Source organism: Aulonocara stuartgranti (genome assembly GCF_965226115.1).
Source record: "Aulonocara stuartgranti genome assembly, chromosome: 1".
Taxonomy (NCBI): domain Eukaryota; kingdom Metazoa; phylum Chordata; class Actinopteri; order Cichliformes; family Cichlidae; genus Aulonocara; species Aulonocara stuartgranti.
This window is the reverse complement of record NC_138939.1, coordinates 30,273,300-30,287,813: the sequence shown is the minus strand read 5'-3', so window position 1 is coordinate 30,287,813 and position 14,514 is coordinate 30,273,300.

The following is a 14,514-nucleotide window of genomic DNA, read 5'->3' as shown; positions in this document are numbered from 1 at the left end:
CAGGTGGCGTGTTCCTTGAAGCTGCTCTGATGGACATTCCATTTAAGTCTAGCTGCAAGGTCCCGGTCGTCCTGCGCAATCTTAGTGACCATGATGTTACGCTGCAGCCAAAATGCATCATTGCTCAAATATGTGCAGCTCAGCAGGTCACATCACTTGGACCAGTGAAAGGTGACTCTCATCACAATAAGCCTGACAGTGACAACCTCGAGTTCAATCTTGATGATTCACCAATATCTGAACAATGGAAAGATCGTATCACCACCAAGCTTAGATCTATTCCAGAAGTCTTTGCTGTGGATGACCTGTCATATGGTCACACCACTGCAGTGAAACATCACATCAGGCTACATGACGAGACTCCTTTTAAGGAGAGGCCAAGGCCTATTCATCCCAGTGACAGGGAGGCAGTCAAGGAGCATCTTAAAGAACTGCTTGATGCAGGAATCATTAAAGAGTCACAGAGCCCTTTTGCATCCCCAGTGGTCTTGGTCCGGAAGAAGAATGGTTCTATCAGGTTATGCATTGACTACAGGAAGCTAAATGCTCGAACCATCAGAGATGCATACGCTCTTCCGAACATTGAGGAGACCTTTGCTGCCCTTAGCGGTGCTAAATGGTTCTCCGTCATGGACCTTAAATCTGGTTATTACCAGGTTGAGATGGCCGAAGAAGACAAGCCTAAAACCGCTTTCACGTGTCCCCTCGGCTTCTTTGAATTCAATCGCATGCCTCAGGGTGTCACGAACGCACCAAGCACTTTTCAGCGCCTTATGGAAAGGTGTGTCGGTGACTTGCATCTCAATGAGGTATTGGTGTTTCTGGACGACTTGATTGTCTTTTCAGACACATTGGAAGAACATGAAGCACGACTCATGAAGGTGCTGAACCGTCTTAAAGGTTTCGGTCTGAAGCTTTCTCCGGAGAAATGTCACTTCTTTAAGACGTCAGTAAAGTATCTTGGTCATGTCGTGGATGCACGAGGAGTTCATACTGACCCTGACAAGATATCCGCCTTGAGAGACTGGCCTCGTCCTTCAAATAGGAAAGAGCTTAAATGTTTCTTAGGCTTCGCTGGGTATTATCGGCGGTTTGTCGAAGGATATTCCCAGATAGCCAAACCTCTTAATAGCCTGACAGCAGGCTACTATCCACCAAAGAAAAGGGGCAAAGTGTACAAGAGGGAACGCTTCACGACTCTTGTGAGCCCTAATGCACCGCTCGGTGAGGAGTGGACTTCGGAGTGTGAGAGTGCATTCAGAACCCTGATCAAGAAACTGACGTCTGCGCCCATCCTTGCTTTTGCGAATCCACAACTACCATATGTTGTACATACTGACGCTTGTCGCGAAGGATTGGGGGCAGCGCTCTATCAAGAGCAGGAGGGGAAGCTCAGAGTTGTCGCGTATGCCAGTCGAGGTCTTTCCAAGAGCGAGAGAAACTACCCTACGCACAAACTCGAATTCTTGGCCCTAAAGTGGGCCGTTTGTGAAAAGTTCAGTGATTTCCTTTATGGGTCAAGTTTCACTGTGCTTACCGACAACAACCCCCTCACATACGTCTTGACATCTGCGAAGTTAGATGCTGCTGGTCATCGCTGGTTAGCCGCTCTTTCTACTTACCAGTTTACCATCAAGTACAGAGCAGGGCAGGCCAACCGCGATGCAGATGGGTTATCCCGGCGGCCTCAAGGTCCGCCTCTTGAGGATGAAGCTTTCACTAAAGAAAGAGAGAGAATAGAGGACATGAAAAAACGGTTCATGGAAGCAGGAGATGACATGGATCATGAGGTGTTCTCTGCATTATGTCAACGTCATCTTGTGATGGTTAAAGATGAACGTCACCCTCATTCAGAGCAGCCTGTCATTGCGGAGTCTCTTGTTGTCGACCCTGCTGTAGTGCCTGATGTTTTCGATGAGGACACTTTACCATCCATGGCTAACTCTGACTGGTGTAATGCTCAAAATAATGATCCGTCTCTCTCACGTGTCATCACCTTTGTGAGGAGAGCTGTAAAACCCAGTTTCAGAGAGACAAACCTTGAACATCCCGATGTCAAACTTCTTTTTAGGGAGTGGAAAAAACTTGAACTCAGGGATGGTGTCCTGTACAGGAAGTGGTCTGAGCGAGGCGAACTGGTGTATCAGTTGGTCTTACCCGAACAGTTCAGAGAGAGGGCACTGCAAGGAGTGCATGATGATGTTGGCCATCTCGGTTCTGAGCGTGCACTTCAGCTTGCTCGTGCCAGGTTCTACTGGCCGAGAATGGCCAGAGACATCGAGGAGAAGTGCAAAAAGTGCGAACGCTGTTTCAGGCGGAAGGCTGTGCCTCAGAGGGCCGCGCCTTTGGAAAACATTTCTGCTACTTATCCACTTGAACTTCTTTGTATGGATTATCTATCCCTTGAGCCGGATGATAGAGACACGAGAAACATTTTAGTCATCACCGACCACTTTACAAAATTTGCTGTGGCGGTGCCGACTAGGGATCAGAAAGCCAGAACTGTTGCGAAGGCTTTATGGGAGAACTTTATTGTTCACTACGGGTTCCCCAGTCGTCTGCTCAGCGACCAGGGCAGGGACTTTGAGTCTAAGACGATCAGAGAACTCTGCACACTGATTGGAGCAGACAAAGTTCGTACCACCCCGTACCATCCCCGGGGAAACCCAGTGGAACGATTTAACCGGACCCTCCTTGGTATGCTAGGGACCCTGGAAGAAAGAGACAAATATCATTGGAGAGATTTTGTCAAACCTCTGGTCCACGCATACAATTGCACGAGAAACAGTACAACAGGCTATTCGCCTTACGAACTAATGTTTGGTAGGCAGCCCAGACTGCCAATTGATCTTGTCCTGGGAATCCAACCTGATATGGCAAGTCACAAGACCCACTCAGAGTATGTCAAGAGCCTTCGTCAACGCCTACAGGAGAGCTACTCATTAGCTGCTAAAAATGCCAAGAAGATGGGAGAGAAGAACAAGGCTAGGTTTGACAGGGAGGTCAGGGCAGCTGAACTCTTAGAAGGGGATAGGGTCTTAGTGAGAAACGTGAATATCAGGGGGAAACACAAACTGGCAGATCGGTGGGAACAGAAAATCCATGTTGTTGTCAGACGGATTAGCGACAGTCCTGTTTATGTAGTCAAACCTGAGACAGGGGAGGGGCCACACCGTACGTTGCATAGAGACCTTCTTTTGCCGTGCGGGTTCCTACCTGTAACTGAGATCAGAGAGCAAAGTTCTTCCACTGACGCATCGAGGAAAATGAGACTGAGGGGCAAAACAACAAAAGGCGTGCAAGGGGACACTGATTGTCAGGAGGACGAGTCGTACAGTGATGAAGATGAACTGTATCCTAATACATGGATGCCAGAAATCATCACGAAGGGTCCTTTCCTGCAGAGGGAAGGAGGCTTCAATGAGCCTCAACCAGTTTCCAGGGTATTAAACCCAGACACCCCTTCTTTTGTGCCCCAAAGTTCCGCACACTTACCTGGAAGACCTACTCACGAGCTTCAACCAGGAACTCCTTATGTTAGCTCTGAGAATAGTGGTTCAGTTACACATCCTACTTCACACTGTAGGACTCCGGACCATATTGTCATTGATATTCCTGAACCTGATGTGACACAAATCTCACCTGATGAAGAGAACACAGATCTCATCACCACAGACCCTGTAGTTGCAGACACTGACAATGTAGTATCTGAGAGTCAAGAGTCCGAGAACGCAAGTGTCCGGCGTTCTACTAGGGAGAGACGTCCGCCTCGGAAACTCACCTACGATGAGCTGGGGGAGCCTTTAACCTTGGCCATTAGTTCATTCTTTCAGGCTTTAGGGGCTGCTATTTCACATGTGTCTGTACCGGTAGGGGCAGGTATGCATGCTGGGACTCATGCAGTCTAGAGGGGGAGAATGTAACCCTGGTAAGATTTACAGCAATCAGAAGTACAGGGTTCTTTGAATGCATCGTAGTCCTTGTCTGATAGTTTAATTTCCGGGCTTGCCCTGAAGGCACCGTCTGCGGCTCCGTGCGCGTGAAGGTGTGGTGTAGAGGAAAAAGGACGGCAAGGAAAAACTCCATGCTGCCGCGGAGCACGGTTTTTTTCCGTTGAAAGAGAGGAAAGAGGTTTAATTAACATTTGTGAGAGAGCTGTCGTTAGCGGTGAACCACAGACGGGTACCTACCTGAAAGGAGTCGGAGTATTTCTTCGAACTTTTTTGAACTATTCTGGTGAGTTAGCCTAGCTCACTTAGCACCGCTATTGCAGTTCAATGCACTGGAAAAAATAACTAACCAGTCAGAATAGTAGTAAATGTGTTTAATGATGTTTAAGATGTGTTTTCATAGTATTGCAATGTTGTGACAGTTTTGTTTATTATGAGTGTCTAATGTTTTTACTTTCTTGGGCCTGCTAGTTCAGCCGCGGCCAGCTAAGTGGTTATGCGCAGTTCACGTGCAATAGCTGTGCTGTTACTGTAACTGCGGGTGATGCACAGTAATACGGTGTATTTACTTTTAATGTGTCACAAGATGCAGATTTATTTTAATATTTCAAAAGAACCAAGGACATTAGGAACAAGGACATTTAAGGAATGTGGACATCTAACATTCTGCATATTTGTGTGCAGACTGGTTTTCTTTTTGAGGTACAGTTCCATGGGTGCCAAGTGAGGAGCTGGTATCGTGGGTCTAAGACACTGTTGCTGCTGTGGAGGCCTTCTCTGTGTCAGGACGCCGACACGTTGATGCCTGCCGTACCAGGAGGGCGGTAGGGAAAAAAACAAAAGGAAGCCCACCTGAGAGATACCTTATCATTTTCTTTGCTACTTATTCTCCGCCTGAGATTCAGGTCGTTTTCAGTTCTTAACCCAAGACAGTGGGTAACTGAATAAACTGACACCATAAGGAACTGGACACTCACGTGCTATTTTCTTTTCTTTTTCCTTTTCTTTGGGGTGTTGAAATATTGTGTTTCTTGTCTTACATCTATTTTGATTGTTTCAATTATTTTTTGTGATGCATTTGAAGATATCCCTACATTGAGGATGAGCAAAGGGAACTGATCCAAAAGGAAATATATAAAGCAAACTTTGTTTCATAAACCTGTGGTCGTGCGTGTTATGTGGGTTGGAAGTCTCATTGCTCTTACAGAGTTGCTACCGCCAATCTCCTTCCCAAACCTAGATTCGGATATTGTAGACATTGCACTTGGGCGAGCAGTATAGATCATCTCTTTATAGATAGAGGGACACACGTCCAGGTTACACAAGCATTTGCAATAACTAATAAAAAAGCACTTGGGACAATTGTGTTGGTGACAGCTTTTGTTATAATATCAATAATATTTCTATGAATATGGGATACTGTTACATGTTTGCATAGACTTTTGTGAAATATGGAGACACTCCTGGCATTATATGAGCAAAGTGAGACTCATTTTTTAGGGTTGGTGGAGATGTGTGAAGATCCAAACAATCCCTGTCAGTGATGGAGAAGCTTTGATGAAAATATTTGGTAAAAAGTTCACCAGCATGAAGGAAATGAAGTTTCAAACTTCCCTTTGGAGGACCCCAGCACGCCTGCTTAAAGAAAAGTAAGTGTGGCGATGTGGATGCTTGCAGCGACTGCTGTATAGAGGCCATCCTGCTACACATGAAACACATCAGAGTCATAATTGTTATTTTAGTCACGTGTTTGTTTATTATCCTTATTGTTTTATCTGGGACCGTTTGCAGACATCTCAGAGAGAGGAGACACCAGCATCTGAACAGAGACTCAAACCAGCAACCTGCAGCTCCCTGCTTGGCTGCTCCAGTTTTCTCCTCACTCATGTTGCCCACCAGTGATTTCTAGCTGCCCACCCACACAGCAGGCTAGAATATGCGCTGAGCCTCAGCACCCAATACTTGGACATGTTTTCTTTATTAAATAATGAACCAGACCCCAAAAGGTAAACAGCTGTTATTGCTAGGCAACGGGAGCAGCATTTGGTGATGCAGCACCTGACATTCCTGACCATGTGGGCGGAGCATGCATGGAATGGAATGTTTAGTAGAACTGTGCAACACAAGCACTTAGTTACAGCATTGTTCATTGTATCCAGACACAGCTAGAGACACATCTACAGCAGCATCTCTGTGCAGGACAAACGACAGTTGACGAAGAAAACATCAAAAACTTCACTTCACTCCTCTACAAAACGTTGGTTCCTTTGTTTAAAAGGCCAAAATGAATCAAGGGAGAACGAGAAGAGGATCGGCGAGTGCTTCACCTCACAATTCAGTACAGCTGATTAACCTGCAAGAAGAATTTGAAATGATACAGGCTGAAAATGTCAAATTAAAAGAAGAGGCAGAAAAATCAAGAGGAGAAGCTAAAAATTCAAAGTTTGAAACTGAGGTAGTATTGCAGGAATTACTGCATGTGGGTCTCAAAGTTAAAGGAGAGAAAATGGGAAAACAACAGGCAGAAAATGAGAATGAAAACATGAAGAAAGAACTGTTGGAAGCTCAAAAAGCATTGGAGGAAGAGAAAAGCACAGCACAAGAAGCCAAAAATAAATATCTAACTGCAATGAAGGAGGCAGGAAATGTGATTCAGGAATTACAGGAGGTGCAGGAAGCTTTTGAAGAGGGAAAAAGGAAAATGCAGTTGGCAACACAAGAAGCTGCAAATGTAATGGCTGAAGCTGAAAAACTAAGAAAGGAATTACTGCATGTAAAGCAACAACTTCAAGAGGAGAAAAAACGTAAACATGAGGCAGAAAATGAGATTGAAAATATGAAGAAAGAATTGTTGGAAGCTCAAAAAGTGTTGGAGAAAGAGAAAATTAAAATACAGGAAGCAAAGAAAGAAATGGAAGATACAAAGAGTTACACTCAAAACATGAAGAAGGAACTGATGAAAGTGCAAGAAGAACTTGCAGAAGAGAAAATTGAGGTGACGGCATTCATGAAAGAAATGACTGGCTCTGTGGTGACCAAGAAAGACTGCAAAGACGCACTTAAAGAAATACAAAAGCACAAAAAGGAAGCTAAAGAGCTCCTCAAACACAAAGTGAAACTCGCCAAACAGCAGCTGAAAGAAAATTTTAAAGATGCCGAGGAGCAGCTCAACAAAACCTTAAAAGAACTGAAGGCAAAAGAAAAGCAAGCCGAGGACAGGAGGGGATTCTGGAGCAGACTGCTGAGAAAGAACTGATCCAGCAGCATCGAGTTTGAGGAGATCAATAGTTTCTTCCTCCTCTCTCCACCTTTCTTTCACCCCATCCTTCTTCTTGGGACGTTTGTTTGTCTTTTAAAAACTAATCTAAATACATGTACTGAAATACACAAATAAAATTGCCATAACTTGACCTCATGTTGCCTGCTTCTTTTCTTGTGTCTGTGGATGTAAAACAGTAACACACTTTCTGCTCTGTGTCTTTAATTGTAAATAAATGCAATATGTTTTCATTTTAAAATGCAGTGCAAAAAACTTCCTTTCACACTCCCTTGCTACCTACCAGAGTCCTCAAAGAGACAAAAGACTCTTCCTGTGGAGTTGTCTGCTTCCTCCAACTTCCCTACTAGACCCCCACCATTTGTCTTACTGTGTGAGTGTGAGACATGTTAAAATCCAGTGGCACCAAGGTATCATACAATAAAATAATGTGATTAATACATAAGTAAAAGAAATTCCTATACATGCCCCTTCCTGATTTCTTATGTTTTAACATGTTTGTTACACTGACATGTCTCCAATTTCAAATGTTAACACAGATGTTCAGAGTAAATACAGATTGTAGTTTTTTAAATGATGATTTCGTTTAGTTTGGGGAAACAGCTCTCCAACTTTACCTCATGTAGAAAAAGTCATTTCCTTCTAAACCTAATAAGTGGTTTTGTCATCTAGCAAGAACTGCAATCAAGCATTTGCAATAACTAATAAAAAAGCACTTGGGACAATTGTGTTGGTGACAGCTTTTGTTATAATATCAATAATATTTCTATGAATATGGGATACTGTTACATGTTTGCATAGACTTTTGTGAAATATGGAGACACTCCTGGCATTATATGAGCAAAGTGAGACTCATTTTTTAGGGTTGGTGGAGATGTGTGAAGATCCAAACAATCCCTGTCAGTGATGGAGAAGGTTTGATGAAAATATTTGGTAAAAAGTTCACCAGCATGAAGGAAATGAAGTTTCAAACTTCCCTTAGGAGGAGCCCAGCACGCCTGCTTAAAGAAAAGTAAGTGTGGCGATGTGGATGCTTGCAGCGACTGCTGTATAGAGGCCATCCTGCTACACATGAAACACATCAGAGTCATAATTGTTATTTTAGTCACGTGTTTGTTTATTATCCTTATTGTTTTATCTGGGACCGTTTGCAGACATCTCAGAGAGAGGAGACACCAGCATCTGAACAGAGACTCAAACCAGCAACCTGCAGCTCCCTGCTTGGCTGCTCCAGTTTTCTCCTCACTCATGTTGCCCACCAGTGATTTCTAGCTGCCCACCCACACAGCAGGCTAGAATATGCGCTGAGCCTCAGCACCCAATACTTGGACATGTTTTCTTTATTAAATAATGAACCAGACCCCAAAAGGTAAACAGCTGTTATTGCTAGGCAACGGGAGCAGCATTTGGTGATGCAGCACCTGACATTCCTGACCATGTGGGCGGAGCATGCATGGAATGGAATGTTTAGTAGAACTGTGCAACACAAGCACTTAGTTACAGCATTGTTCATTGTATCCAGACACAGCTAGAGACACATCTACAGCAGCATCTCTGTGCAGGACAAACGACAGTTGACGAAGAAAACATCAAAAACTTCCCTTCACTCCTCTACAAAACGTTGGTTCCTTTGTTTAAAAGGCCAAAATGAATCAAGGGAGAACGAGAAGAGGATCGGCGAGTGCTTCACCTCACAATTCAGTACAGCTGATTAACCTGCAAGAAGAATTTGAAATGATACAGGCTGAAAATGTCAAATTAAAAGAAGAGGCAGAAAAATCAAGAGGAGAAGCTAAAAATTCAAAGTTTGAAACTGAGGTAGTATTGCAGGAATTACTGCATGTGGGTCTCAAAGTTAAAGGAGAGAAAATGGGAAAACAACAGGCAGAAAATGAGAATGAAAACATGAAGAAAGAACTGTTGGAAGCTCAAAAAGCATTGGAGGAAGAGAAAAGCACAGCACAAGAAGCCAAAAATAAATATCTAACTGCAATGAAGGAGGCAGGAAATGTGATTCAGGAATTACAGGAGGTGCAGGAAGCTTTTGAAGAGGGAAAAAGGAAAATGCAGTTGGCAACACAAGAAGCTGCAAATGTAATGGCTGAAGCTGAAAAACTAAGAAAGGAATTACTGCATGTAAAGCAACAACTTCAAGAGGAGAAAAAACGTAAACATGAGGCAGAAAATGAGATTGAAAATATGAAGAAAGAATTGTTGGAAGCTCAAAAAGTGTTGGAGAAAGAGAAAATTAAAATACAGGAAGCAAAGAAAGAAATGGAAGATACAAAGAGTTACAATCAAAACATGAAGAAGGAACTGATGAAAGTGCAAGAAGAACTTGCAGAAGAGAAAATTGAGGTGAAGGCATTCATGAAAGAAATGACTGGCTCTGTGGTGACCAAGAAAGACTGCAAAGACGCACTTAAAGAAATACAAAAGCACAAAAAGGAAGCTAAAGAGCTCCTCAAACACAAAGTGAAACTCGCCAAACAGCAGCTGAAAGAAAATTTTAAAGATGCCGAGGAGCAGCTCAACAAAACCTTAAAAGAACTGAAGGCAAAAGAAAAGCAAGCCGAGGACAGGAGGGGATTCTGGAGCAGACTGCTGAGAAAGAACTGATCCAGCAGCATCGAGTTTGAGGAGATCAATAGTTTCTTCCTCCTCTCTCCACCTTTCTTTCACCCCATCCTTCTTCTTGGGACGTTTGTTTGTCTTTTAAAAACTAATCTAAATACATGTACTGAAATACACAAATAAAATTGCCATAACTTGACCTCATGTTGCCTGCTTCTTTTCTTGTGTCTGTGGATGTAAAACAGTAACACACTTTCTGCTCTGTGTCTTTAATTGTAAATAAATGCAATATGTTTTCATTTTAAAATGCAGTGCAAAAAACTTCCTTTCACACTCCCTTGCTACCTACCAGAGTCCTCAAAGAGACAAAAGACTCTTCCTGTGGAGTTGTCTGCTTCCTCCAACTTCCCTACTAGACCCCCACCATTTGTCTTACTGTGTGAGTGTGAGACATGTTAAAATCCAGTGGCACCAAGGTATCATACAATAAAATAATGTGATTAATACATAAGTAAAAGAAATTCCTATACATGCCCCTTCCTGATTTCTTATGTTTTAACATGTTTGTTACACTTACATGTCTCCAATTTCAAATGTTAACACAGATGTTCAGAGTAAATACAGATTGTAGTTTTTTAAATGATGATTTCGTTTAGTTTGGGGAAACAGCTCTCCAACTTTACCTCATGTAGAAAAAGTCATTTCCTTCTAAACCTAATAAGTGGTTTTGTCATCTAGCAAGAACTGCAATCAAGCATTTGCAATAACTAATAAAAAAGCACTTGGGACAATTGTGTTGGTGACAGCTTTTGTTATAATATCAATAACATTTCTATGAATATGGGATACTGTTACATGTTTGCATAGACTTTTGTGAAATATGGAGACACTCCTGGCATTATATGAGCAAAGTGAGACTCATTTTTTAGGGTTGGTGGAGATGTGTGAAGATCCAAACAATCCCTGTCAGTGATGGAGAAGGTTTGATGAAAATATTTGGTAAAAAGTTCACCAGCATGAAGGAAATGAAGTTTCAAACTTCCCTTAGGAGGAGCCCAGCACGCCTGCTTAAAGAAAAGTAAGTGTGGCGATGTGGATGCTTGCAGCGACTGCTGTATAGAGGCCATCCTGCTACACATGAAACACATCAGAGTCATAATTGTTATTTTAGTCACGTGTTTGTTTATTATCCTTATTGTTTTATCTGGGACCGTTTGCAGACATCTCAGAGAGAGGAGACACCAGCATCTGAACAGAGACTCAAACCAGCAACCTGCAGCTCCCTGCTTGGCTGCTCCAGTTTTCTCCTCACTCATGTTGCCCACCAGTGATTTCTAGCTGCCCACCCACACAGCAGGCTAGAATATGCGCTGAGCCTCAGCACCCAATACTTGGACATGTTTTCTTTATTAAATAATGAACCAGACCCCAAAAGGTAAACAGCTGTTATTGCTAGGCAACGGGAGCAGCATTTGGTGATGCAGCACCTGACATTCCTGACCATGTGGGCGGAGCATGCATGGAATGGAATGTTTAGTAGAACTGTGCAACACAAGCACTTAGTTACAGCATTGTTCATTGTATCCAGACACAGCTAGAGACACATCTACAGCAGCATCTCTGTGCAGGACAAACGACAGTTGACGAAGAAAACATCAAAAACTTCACTTCACTCCTCTACAAAACGTTGGTTCCTTTGTTTAAAAGGCCAAAATGAATCAAGGGAGAACGAGAAGAGGATCGGCGAGTGCTTCACCTCACAATTCAGTACAGCTGATTAACCTGCAAGAAGAATTTGAAATGATACAGGCTGAAAATGTCAAATTAAAAGAAGAGGCAGAAAAATCAAGAGGAGAAGCTAAAAATTCAAAGTTTGAAACTGAGGTAGTATTGCAGGAATTACTGCATGTGGGTCTCAAACTTAAAGGAGAGAAAATGGGAAAACAACAGGCAGAAAATGAGAATGAAAACATGAAGAAAGAACTGTTGGAAGCTCAAAAAGCATTGGAGGAAGAGAAAAGCACAGCACAAGAAGCCAAAAATAAATATCTAACTGCAATGAAGGAGGCAGGAAATGTGATTCAGGAATTACAGGAGGTGCAGGAAGCTTTTGAAGAGGGAAAAAGGAAAATGCAGTTGGCAACACAAGAAGCTGCAAATGTAATGGCTGAAGCTGAAAAACTAAGAAAGGAATTACTGCATGTAAAGCAACAACTTCAAGAGGAGAAAAAACGTAAACATGAGGCAGAAAATGAGATTGAAAATATGAAGAAAGAATTGTTGGAAGCTCAAAAAGTGTTGGAGAAAGAGAAAATTAAAATACAGGAAGCAAAGAAAGAAATGGAAGATACAAAGAGTTACACTCAAAACATGAAGAAGGAACTGATGAAAGTGCAAGAAGAACTTGCAGAAGAGAAAATTGAGGTGACGGCATTCATGAAAGAAATGACTGGCTCTGTGGTGACCAAGAAAGACTGCAAAGACGCACTTAAAGAAATACAAAAGCACAAAAAGGAAGCTAAAGAGCTCCTCAAACACAAAGTGAAACTCGCCAAACAGCAGCTGAAAGAAAAATTTAAAGATGCCGAGGAGCAGCTCAACAAAACCTTAAAAGAACTGAAGGCAAAAGAAAAGCAAGCCGAGGACAGGAGGGGATTCTGGAGCAGACTGCTGAGAAAGAACTGATCCAGCAGCATCGAGTTTGAGGAGATCAATAGTTTCTTCCTCCTCTCTCCACCTTTCTTTCACCCCATCCTTCTTCTTGGGACGTTTGTTTGTCTTTTAAAAACTAATCTAAATACATGTACTGAAATACACAAATAAAATTGCCATAACTTGACCTCATGTTGCCTGCTTCTTTTCTTGTGTCTGTGGATGTAAAACAGTAACACACTTTCTGCTCTGTGTCTTTAATTGTAAATAAATGCAATATGTTTTCATTTTAAAATGCAGTGCAAAAAACTTCCTTTCACACTCCCTTGCTACCTACCAGAGTCCTCAAAGAGACAAAAGACTCTTCCTGTGGAGTTGTCTGCTTCCTCCAACTTCCCTACTAGACCCCCACCATTTGTCTTACTGTGTGAGTGTGAGACATGTTAAAATCCAGTGGCACCAAGGTATCATACAATAAAATAATGTGATTAATACATAAGTAAAAGAAATTCCTATACATGCCCCTTCCTGATTTCTTATGTTTTAACATGTTTGTTACACTTACATGTCTCCAATTTCAAATGTTAACACAGATGTTCAGAGTAAATACAGATTGTAGTTTTTTAAATGATGATTTCGTTTAGTTTGGGGAAACAGCTCTCCAACTTTACCTCATGTAGAAAAAGTCATTTCCTTCTAAACCTAATAAGTGGTTTTGTCATCTAGCAAGAACTGCAATCAAGCATTTGCAATAACTAATAAAAAAGCACTTGGGACAATTGTGTTGGTGACAGCTTTTGTTATAATATCAATAATATTTCTATGAATATGGGATACTGTTACATGTTTGCATAGACTTTTGTGAAATATGGAGACACTCCTGGCATTATATGAGCAAAGTGAGACTCATTTTTTAGGGTTGGTGGAGATGTGTGAAGATCCAAACAATCCCTGTCAGTGATGGAGAAGGTTTGATGAAAATATTTGGTAAAAAGTTCACCAGCATGAAGGAAATGAAGTTTCAAACTTCCCTTAGGAGGAGCCCAGCACGCCTGCTTAAAGAAAAGTAAGTGTGGCGATGTGGATGCTTGCAGCGACTGCTGTATAGAGGCCATCCTGCTACACATGAAACACATCAGAGTCATAATTGTTATTTTAGTCACGTGTTTGTTTATTATCCTTATTGTTTTATCTGGGACCGTTTGCAGACATCTCAGAGAGAGGAGACACCAGCATCTGAACAGAGACTCAAACCAGCAACCTGCAGCTCCCTGCTTGGCTGCTCCAGTTTTCTCCTCACTCATGTTGCCCACCAGTGATTTCTAGCTGCCCACCCACACAGCAGGCTAGAATATGCGCTGAGCCTCAGCACCCAATACTTGGACATGTTTTCTTTATTAAATAATGAACCAGACCCCAAAAGGTAAACAGCTGTTATTGCTAGGCAACGGGAGCAGCATTTGGTGATGCAGCACCTGACATTCCTGACCATGTGGGCGGAGCATGCATGGAATGGAATGTTTAGTAGAACTGTGCAACACAAGCACTTAGTTACAGCATTGTTCATTGTATCCAGACACAGCTAGAGACACATCTACAGCAGCATCTCTGTGCAGGACAAACGACAGTTGACGAAGAAAACATCAAAAACTTCACTTCACTCCTCTACAAAACGTTGGTTCCTTTGTTTAAAAGGCCAAAATGAATCAAGGGAGAACGAGAAGAGGATCGGCGAGTGCTTCACCTCACAATTCAGTACAGCTGATTAACCTGCAAGAAGAATTTGAAATGATACAGGCTGAAAATGTCAAATTAAAAGAAGAGGCAGAAAAATCAAGAGGAGAAGCTAAAAATTCAAAGTTTGAAACTGAGGTAGTATTGCAGGAATTACTGCATGTGGGTCTCAAAGTTAAAGGAGAGAAAATGGGAAAACAACAGGCAGAAAATGAGAATGAAAACATGAAGAAAGAACTGTTGGAAGCTCAAAAAGCATTGGAGGAAGAGAAAAGCACAGCACAAGAAGCCAAAAATAAATATCTAACTGCAATGAAGGAGGCAGGA